Below are 15,205 nucleotides of genomic sequence, written 5' to 3'. Positions count from 1 at the left end.
CATGTGGTTCATGAGATCATGGGAAGTATACAGAGAAAAAACATCATTAACCAGAGTTTTGATGATTTTAAACACTGCACTTCACAAATTGTATTTTCAAAATAGCCGCTCTAGCAGTTTGTTTGCATAATTTTTACATTTATCACAGAAGGTATATGTAGAGCTCCTTGCATTTCCAGTTCTGACAGATCAGCACCTCTCCAACATGCTGACAACAATGACCAACTGCAAATCATTTTGAAAAGAAATCAAAACCCTGTTATTCAAAAAAATTATCAAGAAATCCTAACACATCTCCATGACTATCCCCACTCTTGTAAATCTCCCAGCAAAATCTCAACCATGTAAACAGCACCTTAATTCGTAATTTTCCTGGAAATGTCCAGTTATCTTCTTTTGTAATCCGCCCAGAACTGCAAGGTATTGGCGGAATAGAAGTCACTAATGTAATGTAATTACATAATGTTGCAGCCTTCCAGATATAGTACTGGCATTCATGCAGACCTCTATGTATAAAGATTGCCCATCCCTGAACGTGCTCTCTTCAAGAACTCCTCCTTGGATAACCTATGAATTCAGAGGGTTAAAATGTAACTGGTTCAGAAAAAGGGGAAAATGTTTAAAGCAAAAATTTAATCATCACTCACAAAGGAAATTGGATGAAATGTGCGAAAACAAATGCCGTAAAACCTGCTGACCCAGTCTGTCCAATTCCTTGTTTTGTTCCTGGTGTATTCCCTTACAAGGGAACCTCTGCACTCATCCCAGGTCTTAAATTCCATTAGTGTTTTTCCATCACATCTACTAGGAGGTTGTTAAATGCATCAAGACTTTTTTTTCAAATGTTGCTTCTGAGTCTGTTCCCTTGGACCATCTTTTTTTCATTTTACAAATATGAAAACCCTATGCAGAAGGAGGCAATAATTAATTTTCTAGAATCCAATGGGTTGTAGGATCCGAGGCAACATGGTTTTACCAAAGGGAAGTAATGGATCTGAATGATTTCCTTGACTGGGTGACCAAAAAACAGGATAAAGAGCATTCGCTAGTTGTAATCTACTTGGATTTCAGCAAAGCCTTTGTAATGGTTCTTTACAGAAGACTCATGAATAACCTGAGAAGGCTGAACGTAGTACCCAAAGTGATGCATTGTATTGGAAACTGATTGACCGACAGACAACAGAGGGTGGGTGATAAATGTAATTTACTCGGAGGAGTGGAAGATGAGCATTGGAGTGCCTCAGGGATCGGTACTGGGACTGATTTTATTTAATATATTTGTGAAAGACATTGTTGAAGGGTTAGGTGGAAAAGTTTGCCTTTTATGCAAATGACATGAAGATCTCCAACAGAGTGGACAATCCAGAGGGAGGAGAAACCATGAGAAGAGAGCTCCAAAAATTAGAATAGTTTAAGATGTAGCAATTAAAATTTAATATACGCAACTAATCCTGTGTTCTGAATGTTCTCATATTGTACCATGTCACACCAGTTATATAATGGTCATCTCACATATGCTCAGAAACACAGAGCTCTCCTAGGGACTTATTCCTGTTGGAGAACTTACAGCCCAATCACTGCAAATGTATAAGAGGGTAACAAAAAAAAAAAAAAAATGCTTGTAACTTTTTAACGGCTGGTGTTCTCAACAATATAAAAGATCAAAAGAATAATAAAATATAAAAGATCAAAAGAATAACAATTTTATGAAGCATGTATGATGTATTGTCGAGAAAACCAGCCGTTAAAAAGTTACAAGCATTTTTTGGGTTACCCTCTTATACATATGCAGTGATTGGGCAGTGAGCTCTTCAACAGGGATAAGCCCCAAGGAGAGCTCCGTGTTTCTGAGCACATGTGAGTTGACCATTATAAAACTGGCGTGACATGGTACAATATGAGAACATTCAGAACACAGGATTAGCCGCGTATCTTGCTTTGATTTTATGTGTTCAATTTCAATTATTTATCTCTGCACTACGTATACATTGACTTAGTTAAAATTTAATGCAAAATAGTGCAGAAATCCAAAGTAGATATACAAGTTAGAAGGCAAAAGATTGATAATTTCAGCCTAAGAGAGGGACCTTGGAGTGACGGTGTCTGAGGATCTCAAGATGACGAAACAATGTGACAAGGCAGAAGAATGCTAGGCTGCATAGAGAGGAATAGAACCAGCAGAAGAAAGGAGGTGTTGATGCCCCTGTACAAGTCGTTGGGGAGGTCCCACTTGGAATATTGTGTTCAATTTTATACTGTGCATGTGTGGCATTTGGACACATTTGTGAAGCTGTTTTGCTCAGAGGTTTCAGTGTTGTTATAGGTTGGATTTGGCAATCTTAAAAGTTTTATCATTGATGTATGGTGGAATTGGAAGCCATAAAGTTTTCTAACCCCTGACGCAGGTAGACTTGCTGAAACACGGCCCGTGTCAGGCCTAATAAATGAAGTTTGGTTGCCCGGACTTGGAGGCCCTTTTTTTCTTCATTTCTGTGGTTTGTGCTTTGTTTCCCCTCTCTGTTCTGCTATGTTCAATTTTGGATGCCATATCTTGCGAAGGACGTAAACAGAATTTATTTATTTAAGAATTTATATACCGCCTAGAATCTCAGCAGTTTCCAGACAGAAAACATATATACAGTGGTGCCTCACACAACGAACTTAATCCGTTCCAGGAGCAAGTTTGTTATGTGAAACGTTCGTTGTGTGAAACGCGTTTTCCCATAAGAATACATGTAAAACAAAATAATTCGTTCTGTAGCATAAAATATGCTAAGATGACATAAAAAAAGATAAATTTTTGGTTATTATTTTTATTTAGATACATCTAAAAACATAATTGTTTTTTAAAACAACACACATTTTTTAAATTTAAAGACAGACTAAGTAGAGTCTAATTTTACAGTGAGAGGGCAGAGTCTCAGCGGCAAAAACTGGGACTTAACTGTTCATTTTTTTTTTTTCTACCGTGTTTCCCCGATGATAAGGCAGGGCCATCAAATAAGACAGCCCCCCCTTTTTAGAAAAAAATGTAAAATAAGGCACCCCCCCGCAAATAAGCCACCCACCGATACCTGCGCTTACCCGAATCGGGTGGTACGGTGGGTGACTCCGTGTGGTCCCTGGCACCCCCGACACGATCGGGGCAAGAGGGAGCTCAAGCCCTCTTGCCCCCCCCCCAACTCCCCGACACGATCGGGGCAAGAGGGAGCTCAAGCCCTCTTGCCCCCCCCGACTCCCCGACACGATCGGGGCAAGAGGGAGCTCAAGCCCTCTTGCCCCCCGACTCCCCGACACGATCGGGGCAAGAGGGAGCTCAAGCCCTCTTGCCCCCCCCCGACTCCCCGACACGATCGGGGCAAGAGGGAGCTCAAGCCCTCTTGCCCCCCCCCGACTCCCCGACACGATCGGGGCAAGAGGGAGCTCAAGCCCTCTTGCCCCCCCGACTCCCCGACACGATCGGGGCAAGAGGGAGCTCAAGCCCTCTTGCCCCCCCCGACTCCCCGACACGATCGGGGCAAGAGGGAGCTCAAGCCCTCTTGCCCCCCCGACTCCCCGACACGATCGGGGCAAAAGGGAGCTCAAGCCCTCTTGCCCCCCCGACTCCCCGACACGATCGGGGCAAAAGGGAGCTCAAGCCCTCTTGCCCCCCCGACTCCCCGACACGATCGGGGCAAAAGGGAGCCCAAGCCCTCTTGCCCCGCCGATTCCCCAACTCCCCGACAATATCGGGCCAGGAGGGAGCCCAAGTCCTCCTGGCCACGGCGACCCCCTAACCCCACCCTGCACTACATTACGGGCAGGAGGGATCCCAGGCCCTCCTGCCCTCGACGCAAACCCCACCCCCCCCCAACGACCGCCCCCCCAAGAACCTCCGACCGCCCCCCCAGCCGACCCGCGACCCCCCTGGCCGACCCCCACGACACCCCCAACCCCCTTCCCCGTACCTTTCTGTAGTTGGCCGGACAGACGGGAGCCAAACCCGCCTGTCCGGCAGGCAGCCATCGACGGAATGAGGCCGGATTGGCCCATCCGTCCCAAAGCTCCGCCTACTGGTGGGGCCTAAGGCGCCTGGGCCAATCAGAATAGGCCCGGGAGCCTTAGGTCCCTCCTGGGGGCAGGGCCTGAGGCACATGGTCGGGTTGGGCCCATGTGCCTCAGGCCCCGCCCCCAGGAGGGACCTAAGGCTCCCGGGACTATTCTGATTGGCCCAGGCGCCTTAGGCCCCACCAGTAGGCGGAGCTTTGGGACGGATGGGCCAATCCGGCCTCATTCCGTCGTTGGCTGCCTGCCGGACAGGCGGGTTTGGCTCCCGTCTGTCCGGCCAACTACAGAAAGGTACGGGGAAGGGGGTTGGGGGTGTCGTGGGGGTCGGCCAGGGGGGTCGCGGGTCGGCTGGGGGGGCGGTCGGAGGTTCTTGGGGGGGGCGGTCGTTGGGAGGAGGGGGGGTTTGCGTCGAGGGCAGGAGGGCCTGGGATCCCTCCTGCCCGTAATGTAGTGCAGGGTGGGGTTAGGGGGTCGCCGTGGCCAGGAGGACTTGGGCTCCCTCCTGGCCCGATATTGTGTGGGGAGTTGGGGAATCGGCGGGGCAAGAGGGCTTGGGCTCCTTTTTGCCCCGATCGTGTCGGGGAGTCGGGGGGGGGGGCAAGAGGGAACCAGGCGGAGAGAGGGCAGTTAAGCGCAGTGCCTGCGCGGAAGGATGCAGCTCGGGCGACTTCGTTGTGTGAAACGAAGTTCGTTGTACGGATCAAGACATAAAGTTCGTTGTGCGCAGCGTTCGCTGTGCGAGGCGTCCGTTATGCGAGGCACCACTGTAATTAAAAACAAATCTTGCAATTGACAAAAAATCATTCACATCAGACTGGAGTAGTAACTCCACGCAATTCATAGAAAAGTGACAAAAATGCTATGAGAAGAGACTTAATGACATGAAGATGTATATCCTGGAGGAAAGGAGAGATAGAAGTGATATGATCCAGACATTCAAATATTTGAAGGTAGTAGAACTTGAAGACATAAGCTGAGGTTACAGGGGGGCTGTCTCAGGAATAACATCAGGAAGTACTTTTTCATAAAGAGGGTGGTAGATGGCTAGAATGCCCTCCCATGGAGGTGGTAGAAATGAAAACAGTAATGGAATCTAAAAATGTTTGGGATTAGCACAGAAGAATCCTGTATAGAAAGAGAATAGACCCAAACAAACTTAAAGGTGTTTAGATGGCATCTTCAGTAGTTGGGGAAGAAGGCTAGTTTAGTTTATTATTATCAATTCTAGCCCGCTAGTGCTGGGCAGTCTTCTATAGTCTGTGGTTTGATGATGGCTGGGTAAGAGTCTCCAACTACTGAAGCTCTCATCAAAGCCCCTCTCCAGAGGCTGTACGGCACGGGTCCCCAAAGTAGCTCCTTGAGGGCCGAATCCAGTCGGGTTTTCAGGATTTCCCCAATGAATATGCTTTGAAAGCAGTGCATGCACATAGATCTCATGCATATTCATTGGGGAAATCCTGAAAACCCGACTGGATTGTGGCCCTCAAGGGGGACCTTGAGACCCCTGCTTTAAACATACTGCCTTTCCTCTAAGCCAGGGGTGTCAAAATCCCTCCTCAGGCCGCAATCCAGTCGGGTTTTCAGGATTTCCCCAATGAATATGCATGAGATCTATTAGCATACAATGAAAGCAGTGCTTGCAAATAGATCTCATGCATATTCATTGGGGAAATCCTGAAAACACGACTGGATTGTGGCCCTCCAGGAGGGACTTTGACACCCATGTCCTAGGGGAACTCCCAGCCAGTCAGGCTTTCAGGATATCCACCCTAGGGTACTAAAACAACTAAGAAATGAGTTAGCGGAAATACTCCAATGAGTTTGCAACCTATTCTTGAAAACTGGCAATATCCCGGAGGACTGGAAGATAGCAAATGTTACACCTATCTTTAAAAAGGGGTCGCGAGGAGACCCGGGAAACTACAGGCCGGTAAGTTTGACATCAGTTCCAGGCAAGATGATAGAAGCACTGATAAAGGACAGCATCTGTGAACACATCGACAAAAATGGGCTAATGAAAGTGAGCCAACATGGCTTCTGCAAAGGAAGATCACGCCAAACAAACTTACTGCACTTCTTTGAGGAGGTAAACAGTCAGTTGGACAAAGGGGAACCCGTAAACATCATTTACCTGGACTTCCAAAAGGTCTTTGACAAGGTACCCCATGAGCGGCTACTTAGGAAGCTGTGGAACCACGGGGTGGAAGGAGACATACACAGATGGGTCAAACACTGGTTGGCAGGCAGAAGGCAGAGGGTTGGAGTGAAGGGTCACTACTCGGACTGGAGGAGGGTCACGAGTGGAGTTCCGCAGGGGTTGGTACTCGGACCGCTGCTGTTCAATGTATTTATTAATGACCTGGAAACGGGGACGAAGTGTGAAGTTATAAAATTTGCGGATGACACTAAACTCTGTAGCAGGGTTAGAACTACGGAGGAATGTGAGGATCTACAAAGGGACCTGAACAAACTGGAGGAGTGGGCGAATAAATGGCAGATGAACTTCAATGTAGGGAAATGCAAGGTCATGCATATAGGAAAAAAGAACCCGATGTTCAGCTACCAAATTAGTACTAGAGGGAAGTAACCTTGAAAGAGACTTGGGTGTGCTGATGGACACAACAATGAAGTCAATGGTACAATGTGCAGCAGCCTCGAAGAAGGCAAACAAAATGTTGGGTATTAAGAAGGGTATTACAACCAGAACGAAGGAAGTCATCATGCTGCTGTACCGCGCGATGGTACGACCACATCTGGAGTACTGTGTCCAATATTGGTCGCCGTGCCTAAAGAAGGACATGGAGATACTTGAGAGGGTTCAGAGAAGAGCGACAAAAATGATAAAAGGTATGGAAAACCTTTCGTATGCAGAGAGGCTAGAAAGGTTGGGGCTCTTCACCCTGGAGAAGCGAAGACTCAGAGGAGACATGATAGAGACTTACAAGATCATGAAGGGCATAGAGAAGGTGGAAAGGGACATATTCTTCAGCCTATTGGGACCTACAAGAACAAGGGGACAGGTTTAGAAGTTTCAAGTTTTTATTAATATTTGATGAATCGCTTATTCAATTTGCTAAGCGATGTACAATTTCCTAAAAACATAGATGTGAAAACATACACAATCACATAAAACTTACAAAATTAAGACAAACATGAGTCGTGGAGGGTAAAGGGGAAAAGTTACAATTCTTTGTTAGAGAGAATAAACAAAAAGGAAAAAGACGAGAGGGAGGGTAAAAAGTTAAGGACCTAAAGCATATGGTCGGAGGTCTAGTGATCAAATGTTAAATGCGTCTTTAAACAGATAGGTTTTTAAAGACTTTTTAAAGGAAGGAAGATCTTTTTCTTCTCTAATAAACTGAGGTAGTGAGTTCTACAGTTGAGGGGCCATTACCGAAAACCTATCATGTCTTCTAGTGCCTACAATTTTCAGTGAAGGGATGGTTAAGAGGTTTTGAGATATTGACCGAAGCGACCGGGGGGTATTATAAGGGATGAGCATTCTAGTTACAAATGCTAGGAAATTCTAGTTACAAATGCTAGGAAATTTTTCTTCACTCAGAGGGTGGTGGACACCTGGAATGCGCTTCTGGAGCATGTGATAGGAGAGAGTACATTAAGGGGATTCATAGAGGGATTGGACAAGTTCCTGAAGGATACAGGGGTTGAGAGATATAGATAGAGGTAGAGATAGGATCATGAAAGGGTATAGATAGAAGAAAAATGGGGATTAAAGGGTTTTAGACAAAGGATCTCTTACAGGTCATGGACCTGATGGGCCACCGCAGGAGCGGACTGCTGGGCGCGATGGACCCCTGGTCTGACCCGGCAGAGGCAACTTCTTATGTTCTTATGAGAGAGAGTTGCATGTAGTCAGGTTTTCAGGATATTCACAATGAATATGCATAAACTTGATTTGCATACACTGCCTCCATTATATGCAAATTTCTTCCATGCCTACTCATTGTGGATATCCTGAAACCCTGACTGGCAAGGGGGTATTCCAGGACAAAGTTTAAAAAACACAGATCTACATCCTTAACTTTTATCCTGTAACATTATTGATATAGACTCTGCACTATTGTGGTAGCCTTGGGGTGGAGATTATCTATGTACAGTGTTTCCTGTCCCATGCTCCCTCTGCTGAGACATTATTTTTTCCAAATAAGATTTTTTGGCTTGCTCCAGAACTGGAACGGGCAGATGCATAGGTTTGTGACTTTTAACAAGGCTTGTTTTCATCTGCAAAAGAACTCTTTGTTTGTAAAGCTTGTGTTTTGAATCTCTTTTACATAAATAATGGCTGCTCTTTGTATCACAAGGGCTGGAGGCCAGCAAATCTATCATAAAGAGGATTTGTTAACAGAAATAACAACTACGGTGGAAGAATGAGTTTCAAGAAGATCCACCAGTGATCTGAGCAGTTTGCTGTAAAGGAACTTACAATAAAAAAACATTAACAAAATAAAATGTAGCATTCAAATACTGTACTCAGCTAGGCATGTTGCCCTCTGCTTCTCCCATCCCCTGATATTATAGTTTAAGCATTTAGGAAGAAATTCTCATTCCGGATGATGTGAATAACATGAAGAAAGACCTGGCAAAGCTTGAAGAATGGTCTGAAATTTGGCAGCTAAAATTTAATGCTAAGAAATGCAAGGCCATGCATTTGGGCTGCAAAAACCAGAGGGAACGGTACAGATTAGGGAGTGAAGAGCTTATGTGCACGACAGAAGAGCGGGACTTGGATGTGATGATCTTAAGGTGACCAAACAGGTTGAAAAGGTGATGGCAAAAGCTAGAAGGGATGCTAGGTTGCATAAGGAGAGGTATGGCCAGTAGAAAAAAGGAGGTATTGATGCCACTGTATAAGACTTTGGTGAGACCTCATTTAGAGTATTGTGTACAATTCTGGAGTCTACACCTTCAAAAAGATATTAAAAGGATGGAGTCGGTCCAGAGGAAGGCTACTAAAATGGTATGGGGACAGATTTAAAGATCTCAATCTGTATACTTTGGAGGAAAGGCGGGAGAGGGGAGATATGATAGAGACGTTTAAATACCTATGCAATGTAAATGTGCATTAGTCGAGTCTCTTTAATTTGAAAGGAAACTCTGGAATGAGAGGGCATAGGATGAAGTTAAGAGGTGATAGGCTCAGGTGTAATCTAAAGAAATACTTTTTTACAGAAAGGGTGGTAGATGCATGGAACAGTCTCCCAGAAGAAGTGGTGGAGACAGAGACTGTGTCTGAATTCAAAAGGGCCTGGGATAGGCACATGGGATCTCGGAGAGAGAAAGAGATAATGGTTACTGCAGATGGGCAGACTAGATGGGCCATTTGGCCTTTATCTGCCAGCATGTTTCTATGTTTGCAGCAGGACAAAGTCCTCGGGCATGTTTTTAGCCAGAAACTTTGAACCAATTTTCAAATCAAAAGTAGGTATGGACCTGTTTTTAACGCTGGGGTTTTTTTTTGTTTGAAAATAACATGCATAATTTTGGAAATGTAATCTACAAGGGTGAATCAAAAATTAAAGGCAATTGTTAAATTACACGATAACTAGAACAGTGCTAGCAAAATGCAACATATGTACGTCCTCGTACATTGCCTGTTGGAGAGTTCATCCACGCACAGTGCTGCACTCGGCCTTTAGTCATGTGGCAGCCATAAGATCAGGAACATGGACGCTCTGTTGCAAGATTGCACCATTAAAGACCAATGTACAGTAGAGCGTTTTCTTTGGGCAGAGGGAGTGAAACCTGTGGAAATTCGCCATCAGATATTGACTCAGTATGGACATAACTCCATGAATCAATGAAAGGTTTATGAATGGGTAAAAAGGTTTAAAGTGGGAAGAACAGGTCAAAGCGACAAAGGTCGCTCTAATCACCCATCAACATCATGCACACGAGCACATTGATGCCTTGATTAGAGAAGACCGATGGACAATGGTGTCTCAGTTGGCTGCAAATTTGGATATCAACTATGGATCTGCATTTGCCATGATGCATGATGACTTGGGACACAGAAAAGTCTGCGCACGATGGGTTCCCAAACAGCTTACTGATCTGCACAAGCAACAGCGTGTGGATGTTGCGACCCAGTTCCTGAGACGGTATGAAGAAGATCTGAGTATTCTGGAGAGAATTGTCACTGGTGACGAGACATGGGTGCATCACTGCGACCCAGAGAACAAAAGACAAAGCATGATGTTTTAGCTTCAGTGAGGGAGGGAATGATTTGTGAGCATAAATCACTACATACCAGCTCTCTATCATTTCTAAGAATAATTAGGAACACACTATCAGGCATTGACTATTCAGCTGGAAAGTTTTATTAAACATTTGACACAAAAAGATGCATTTCCTAACTAGCTATTTCCCTTCGTCCTTCTGTTACCGCATAAGGACATGAACAGTCATTATTCTAATTGTTTATCATGCTGCCATTTGGTCATTTTACTATCAATATAAATTTAAGTTGCCTATTTCAAGCTTCACCTGTTACATCCAGCCTTGGGTGAATGTCTCCACAGAGGCAATTAATAAATCTTAACAAGTAAATCAAATGAATAGAATTTCCAGAGGAGAGGATGAGCCAGCAGGTGGCAGAATGGAGCAAGAGCGTTATGTTTTTCTTCACACAGTTTTGTAACATCAATAAACTTTATTTTATCACTCTCTACATTTTCTAGACATCCTTTGGCCAGAGTATAGAGATATTTTGGCAGGAAATAATGGGGAGAGGAGGGTAATTTTTATAAAGTTTTTTTCCAAATGAAAAGTCTGTTTTATGTGCAGAGCAGGACTTTTGTAAACTGCACCACTGCTTTACATATATTGGAGGTAATTGTATACACTGGCACCTAGATGTACATGCCACTTATGTACCTCAAAGGCACCAATAATTGATAGTTGTGCAGGAATGTGCACTAGACACTATTCTATAAAGGTTGCCAATTACATGCATAATTCCCAGAATAGAGAATGACACAGGGAGAAACATGATGGCAGATAAAGGCTAAATGGCCCATCCAGTCTACCTGTCCGCAGTAACCGTTACCTCTTCCTCTAAGAGATTCCACGTACCTATCCCATGCTTTCTTGAATTCAGTCTCCGTTTCCACCTCTTCCAGGAGACTGTTCCATGCATCTACCCCCCTTTCTGTAAAAAAGTATTTCCTTACATTACTCCTGAGCCTATCACCTCTTAACTTCATCCTATGCCCTCTCATTCCAGAGGTTCCTTTCAAATGAAAGACTCAACTCATGCGCATTTATGCCATGTAGGAATTTAAATGTCTCTATCCTATCTCCCCTCTCCCGCCTATCCTCTAAAGTATACATATTGAGATCTTAAGACTGTCCCCCTATGCCTTATGATGAAGACTGCCATTTTAGTAGACATCCTCTCGACTGACTCCATCCTTTTTATACCTTTTTGAAGGTGCGGTCTCCAGAATTGTATACAATATTCTAAATGGAGTCTCACCAGTTTTATACAGGGGCATCAATATCTCCTTTTTCCTACTGGCCATACCTCTTCCTATGCACCCTAGCATCTTTCTAGCTTTCGCTGTCATGTTTTCAACCTGTTTGGCCACCTTAAGATCATCCCATACAATCACACCCAAGTCCCACTCTTCTGTCGTGCAAATAAGTTTTTCACCCCCTAAACTGTACCGTTCCTTTGGGGTTTTGCAGCCCAAATGCATTCCATTTAAGATTCTTCTACTGGTGTTCCTTCATTTTTGTACAATGTTCTCTATGCTCTTCTCGGCAGCATCTATTTCTGGTTCCTACTCATATGCAGATTCAGACTTTGTTTGTTGCGCTTACTTTCAGGTTGTAGGTCCAATGCTGTGAGACAGATTACCATTTATATCTGTTCAGAAGTGTCATTTACCCAATTTACATCTGTATTCAAAACTTACTATGCCCAGGTCTTACTTTCAAAATGATAGTTTAGGGAATATGACATCATTGGTTTGTGCCTTGTGAGTCTCCCAGTCATCATTTTTGTACGCTTGTTTCCTGTCTCTTCCCCTTTTCTTTAAATATATTGTTCTACCGACAGCATTAAGGATTGTACTTTTTACTCTTTTGTAGCCTCCAGTGTCTCTTTTGTCGTTCTTATTTTATTTGGATTTATTGTAAACTTCTTAAACTTTGTGGAATATCAAATATAGTTGATGATGACGATGCCAAATATTGAACTAGCAGCAGTCAATATTTCTTTTAATGCTGGTTGATGGCAACTAAATTAGATTCATAATATAATATTGTGCTTATTAACCGCGTAACCGTAAGTCTTCAGCTATGTTCTAAATGTTTGTAAGAGTAAGCTATGAACAAGTGTTCGAAATTCCTTATCGTGAGAAGCTGCCTGAAATGCTAAAGTGTGATTAAGAAATTTTTTGCTTTTGTAACCCTGTACGGAAGGGAAGTTAAACAGGGCATAGGTTTTTTCTGCTATGTGTGTATGAAGCTATGAAAATTCTATTAACCAAATAGAGGGGGGAAGGGGGGCTGTACCATATAAAGCCTTATAACAGAAACAACCCAGCTTAAACAAAACCCGAGCCTCCACAGGCAGCCAATGCAGCTCACAATAAAACGGTGTGACATGATCATACTTCTTCAAACCGTAGATCAGTCTAACCGCTGTGTTTTGTATCAATAATAGTCTCACTAGTTCTTTCTTGGTGATTGTCAGATAGACAATATTACAATAATCAAGAAGACTCAATAATAATGATTCACAAAATCAACAAAAAAATCTGAGATTTATTTAAAGTACTTTAAGCTAGGTATGGGTAACAACGGTGAAACTAAAGTAGATAGAATTGCTGATCAATGCAATGGATGTGCTTGGTTTTGAGAGCAAATTGACTCAAAGCGCAGCTCGATAGTCGACAAGCAAACATTTCATCATCTACCATCTGCAGTCATTCTCCTTTTTTCGATTTAATTTGTGTCAGAACTGAAAATCCATGTTTGCAAAGATCCAAATGGTAACAAAGCTTTGATTGCTTTGTTGCATAAGTTTGGATAACTACTGCATAAAAAGTAAAACTAAAATTACTTGTCATTAGTTTTCAAGGGCCAATCACATCAAAGAATAATACTTGGCTGGGCAGTTGTATCCTTATGCACGCCTCTTGCGTATGCAACATATATGTCATCTATTCTAGTGTATACTTATGAAGGGAATTTTTAAACATAAAGTAAAATTCTGGAATCTCTCATGGCACACCTGGAATCTCTTCGGGGCACACCACTGTGCTGTGGCGCACAGTTTGAGAGACACTGGGCTAATGCAGTAGCTCTCAATCTGTGTGTCAGGACACACTGGCGTGCCACCAAGAGATGGAAGGTATGTCACCAAACATTTGGCACCAAACTTGTGCTTTCCTTAACAACCATGTGTACAGCAGATCAGGGAGAATTGATAATCCAGAAGTCAGGTGCTTGAAATCTCCATAACTAGTCCTTACTTCTTCTAACTACACCCAAATGGAATTGTTGCAGGCCTCCAGGCCTTTCTTCCAGGTAGTCAACACCATTGCTTCTGAATATACTTTGTATCACTGTTATCATCAATTAAATGATATATAGGAAAAAGGGAAAGGTTAAAAATGTACTCAGCTTTGAATTGTAGTGTTCAGTGTGTCACACACATGAACAATGCTGGTCAGATATGTCTCAACAGAAGAAAGGTTGAGAACCACTGTGCTGTTATTAGCACATTTTTAGGAACTAGTTTCCTCTACATAAAATAGGAATGAAGATTAAAATGTTCAGAAAATAATGAATACTAGTTTCCACTCAGGGATAGGAATCTTGCTACATATATTTCTGCAGCAACAGCATGTAAGTATATTACTCAATGCGGAAAATGTGAAAAGAGATCATATGGTAGCAAAAGGAGGCTGTGAATTAGACAAAAATAAATCTACATAGCCACAAAGACAGTAGCTCCACTGGAAAGCATTTTACAGAACCTGACCACTGCAAAATATAAATCGAGAGACTAAAAAACTTAACCACTCCATCTCCAACCTGTTGACGGCAACGGGCGACTTCAAAACTTTTCGAAAAGAAATCAAAACCCTACTTTTCAAAAAATTTATCCAGATATCTTAACCCAACCCTTCCCCCTCCACCTAGATAAATTCTCCTCCAAAACCTCCACTTAAATAATCTCTTCCTCCCCAAAACATCAACCAAGTATTCAGATCCCTGAAATGTAACGTAATCTTATTTGTACTCTAACTGTAATCTATTTGTTATATCACACAGTAACGTACAGTCAATTTAATATCCAATTTGCAAGTTCTTCCAGAATTAATCCAGGTACCTCTCCTCCCTTGTAACAACCCCCCCCCAAAACTGTTGTAACTTCACTGGAAATGTCCAGTTAGCTCTTTTGTAATCCGCCTAGAACTGCAAGGTATAGGCAGAATAGAAGTCCCTAATGTAATGTAATGTAAAAGGCAACTTCAACACAATCCAGGGACATTTAAGACTTGTAAAGATAAAACAATCAAAACATTTTGGAACACGCATGTAAAAACATAACATTCAACACACTGTTACCTTCTTATCACTCTAACACATCCAATCTGCTTTTCCTTTAGATTTAAATTCTGTTGTATTTTATGACTCACTTGTAGTTTCTGGCAGTGCCAGCTTCCTGAGGAAGAACAAGACATGTTTTAAGTGAGTCCAAGAAAAAGGTACCAACTTTGGGTATTTGTTATTCTTTAACTCCATGCCTTCCAGTGGACGAACGTCGCAACCACACCACTTAACAATACAAGGAAATTTTGGATGAGGGCATGGAAAAGGATTAAGCTATTACTGAATATCCACTCTCAGTTTACTCTTCAAATTATTGCTTGGAATTTTTTCTGCCTCTAGTAAGAAATTCAAAGAGATATTATCATCTTTGGTCTTAAAAGTCATCCTAAGGGATAAAGTGTTTTTAACATACAAAATATGAAGCTGCTGCTGAAAAATATAAGAAATCTGTACATCATTATGGGGTACTTTTACAAAGCTATTGCAAAAAGTGACCTTAGAATACCCTTAAGCAGGTGTTTCCCATGTGTTAAGACCACTTTTGCCATAGCTGGAAAATGGCAGATTTTCC

This window comes from Geotrypetes seraphini, chromosome 11 (assembly GCF_902459505.1).
Source record: "Geotrypetes seraphini chromosome 11, aGeoSer1.1, whole genome shotgun sequence".
Lineage (NCBI taxonomy): Eukaryota > Metazoa > Chordata > Amphibia > Gymnophiona > Dermophiidae > Geotrypetes > Geotrypetes seraphini.
This window is presented reverse-complemented; position numbering follows the sequence as displayed.